Source organism: Eucalyptus grandis, chromosome 1 (genome assembly GCF_016545825.1).
Source record: "Eucalyptus grandis isolate ANBG69807.140 chromosome 1, ASM1654582v1, whole genome shotgun sequence".
NCBI classification, from domain to species: domain Eukaryota; kingdom Viridiplantae; phylum Streptophyta; class Magnoliopsida; order Myrtales; family Myrtaceae; genus Eucalyptus; species Eucalyptus grandis.
In genome coordinates, this window is record NC_052612.1 from 23,968,219 (window position 1) to 23,972,308 (window position 4,090).

Here is a 4,090-nt window from a genome sequence, read left to right on the forward strand (position 1 = left end):
ATAGATCTTAATCCCAATCTTCCTCATATTATCACCATTCCTCCAAGTACGCATAGAAACACTCCCACACATGATAATATTTTTTTACTGCCTTCTTCTAGTAGGAATAATAATGAGACACCACTTGAACCGGAAATTAGTGATCTAGATAATAGATCAGGGATTTCCAGGCCAGTTTACCAACAAAACCAGCCTGAACCAGCCCTAGAAAATACAGATTCTCCTCATCATTCTCCCACTTATACACAAATGATAGATGCCGAACTTAATGTTTTAGAAAAACGTTTTGAACCAAACAAGGCTTTCCTTAATAAAGAATTTAATTCTGAGAACAACAAACAAATCAAAGAATGGCCCTTCAAAAACTTTGTTGATAGAGCAAAATATATCAAACAAAAATATTACGACTACATATATGAATATGAAGTCCATATATTTTTCTTTGATTGGTTAGAAGAACAATTCCCCGAACCAAAAGAAATAATTGTTTTAGATCATCATTATAAGTGGAAACTTGATAATGGTGAAATCATAGAATCCAATCATCCCCCTCTTAGGAGAATAAAAATACAACATGGAGATAGCGAAGTAACTTACTCCTTTTAGGCTTCCAGACAAAACAGACTCTCTTTTTACTCACAAAGTCATTAAACAAAACAACTTTACTAATCAACATTTTGCGACCATAGGAAAATAGTTGAATAGAATAGAATCCAACATCCAGAATCCTACTCAACTCATCACACCACAAGTTGACACTCTCAAAAAACCCATTTTTAAAGCTTTTGAATTTCCAAAAAATCTTAGCCCAGAGTTTGCCAAAGCTATAAAACAAAAGAAAAAACTCTTAGGGAAAACAAAGTTAGAACCTGATCTTATACTAGACACTCCTAAATTCCAGAGTCTTATCATTAAAGACACTCCGGACCAACCCACTATCAGTACCCTGACCAAACACTCTGGTGATTCCGATAATGAGCCAGTCACTGAGATTAACAGACTCAATTGGAGACAACCTTAGAAGCTTTATTATAGTAGAGCTACCCCACTAGACATTGCCCAAGAAGAATCATCGCAAAAAAATACATAATAAATACTCTCCCGATGCCATCTATGAATGGAACATTGATGGTGTTGCAGAAACCAATATTATGAACATCCTTAACAACATGGTTATGCTTGCCAATGCTTACAAAACACAGCAAGATGTTTCTAACCATGCTATTGCTAATCTTTTAGTAGCCGGATTTACTGGTCAACTAAAAGGTTGGTGGGATAACTACCTGACAGATTAACAAAAGACACAAATTTTAACTGCTCATAAAGTAGATGACTTTGGTCAACGCATGGATGATGATCTCATCCAAGATGCGGTTAATACCCTTATCTATTCCATTTCACAACACTTCGTAGGAGATCCTTCACATATTAGGGATAGAAACCAAAATCTCATTTCCAACATGCATTGCAAATCCTTAGGAAGATTTAGAGAATACAAAGAGCTTTTCTTTCAAAGGGCTCTTATTAGACCTGACTGCAATCAACATTTTTGGAAAGAAAAATTCTTAGCCGGTTTACCTCATATTATAGGTGACCAAGTTAGAGATAAAATTAGGGAAGATTACATCGGTCAAATTCCTTATGATCTCATTTCTTATGGAGAAATAGTCTCTTATGTTTATAAACAAGGAACACAAATGTGTAATACTATCAAATTACAAAGACAACTCAAGGAAGAACATGTCCTCACCAATAGGAGTCTAGGAGATTTTTGTGCTCAATATGACCCCTCTTATAATGAAAAAACAAAAACAAAATGTAAGGGAACTTGTCCTCCTAAGAAAGAAACAAAGAAACATCGCAACAAACCTCAACCCCATAAGAATAACCAAAGACACCAGAGTAACCAAAATAGACCTCATACTGATAAGAACATTTTTAGAGACATTAAGTGTTACTCTTGCGGTAGAAAAGGAAATACTGTAGGATTAATAAAAAATTGAATGGACTTTCTTTAGATGACAATATTCTTAACCAGTTAAACAACATCTTCATAGAAAATGATGATACTTCTTCTGATGAACTTCTTGAGGAAGAAGGTCTTCAGATTAATGAGATAGAATCCTCTTCAGATTCCGATTATGAAGATGCTTCTCCAGGAAAACTCATTCCTAAAGTAAACGTCTTAACAAAAGAAGAAGAATTCCTTCTCAGCACTGCTGATAAAATTCTTGACCCTAAAGCCAAAAAAGAATACTTAGATAGACTACACTCTTCTATGAATATTACTTCCAAGCCTAATACTTCCTACAATCTTAAAGATATTCTGAATAGAAACAAAAACCCACCGTCTAGACCTATAAATATTAATGACCTCCAAAATGAAATAAAACAACAAAAATTAGAAATACAAGCCTTGAAAGAGACTCAATTAGAAATGAAACAGGAAATTTCTGATATAAAGTCTCTTGTTATAAAAGGAAAGACAAAACTAGATGACCGTAATGAAATCACTAGTACCCTAGATACCTCTGATCCAGCCTTTCTTGTGTTGTTAACATAAATAACATCTAGAAAATGGATAATAAATATTAAGATAAAAATCAATAATGAGTATATTATTAAAATAACAGCACTCTTTGATACAAAAATAACCTCAATAGTATCAAGGAAGGCCTTGTTCCAACAAGATACTTTGACAAAACTTTAGAAACCCTAAAATCAGCCTCAAGAGACATGTTAAATATTCAACACAAATTACCTAAAGCCTTAATAATAAAATACAAAATGTCTTATAAAACATCTTTTCTTCTTGTTAAAAACATGAGACAACAAGTTATTCTTGGGACACCTTTCATACAATTAATCCAACCCTTTACAGTTACTAATGAAAGTATTGAAACTCATGCTCTTAATAGAAAAATCACCTTTAACTTCATAACAAAACCCCAAAAGAGAAGTCTTAATATTTTACGAGAATACTCTATTTCAGAAATAAATTGCCTAATAAAAGACAAAGAAAACTAGCTTGAATTCCTAAAAGAAGATTCATAGTTCAAAAGAATAGAAGAAAACCTTTTAAAACCAAATATCATTGAAAAACACATAGGAAAAACTATATGCTCCACTATACCCAATGCTTTTGGGAAAGAAAGAAGCATATTGTTGATTTACCCTATGAACAAGAATTTTCTGAAAACAAGATTCCTACAAAGCTCGCCCTACTCAAATGAATCAAGAAGTTCTAAAAATTTCCAAACATAAATACAAGATCTTTTGTATAAAAACTCATTAGAAAAAGCCAATCACCATGGAGTTGCTCTGCTTTCTATGTCAATAAAAATGCCGAACTAGAAAGAGGAGTTCCAAGACTCGTTATTAATTATAAACCTCTAAACACAGCCCTTAGATGGATAATATATCCTATACCTAATAAAAAGGATTTACTTAATAGACAAGATGTTTTCAAAATTTGACATGAAGTCAGGTTTTTGGCAAATACAAATTAGTGAAAAAGATAAATACAAGACAGCTTTACTATTCCTTTTGGTCAATACGAATGGAACGTTATGCCTTTCGGTCTCAAAATGCCCCTTCTAATTCCGAGAATCATGAATGACATCTTCAATCCTTATTTAGATTACATCATAGTCTATATAGATGATGTTCTTGTGTTTTCATCTAATATAGAACAGCATTTCAAACATCTTTCTACCTTTGTAAATATTATCATACAAAATGGTTTAATAGTCTCTCTTACTAAAATAGCACTCTTCCGGACCAGAATTAGATTTCTAGGTCATTACATCCATTTAGGTATCATAACTCCCATAGAAAGATCAATCTCTTTTACTGACAAATTTTCGGATGAGATTAAAGATAAAACTCAATTACAACGATTTTTAGGCAACCTCAATTATATTATAGACTTATTTCCCAATATTAATATTCTTTGCAAACATTTACACCAAATGTTACGAAAGGATCCTCTGCCATGGACTTCAGTCCATACAGACATTGTCAAACAAATAAAAATTAATGTAAAAGATATTCCTTGCTTACATCTTGCCGATCCTTCTACTTTCAAAAT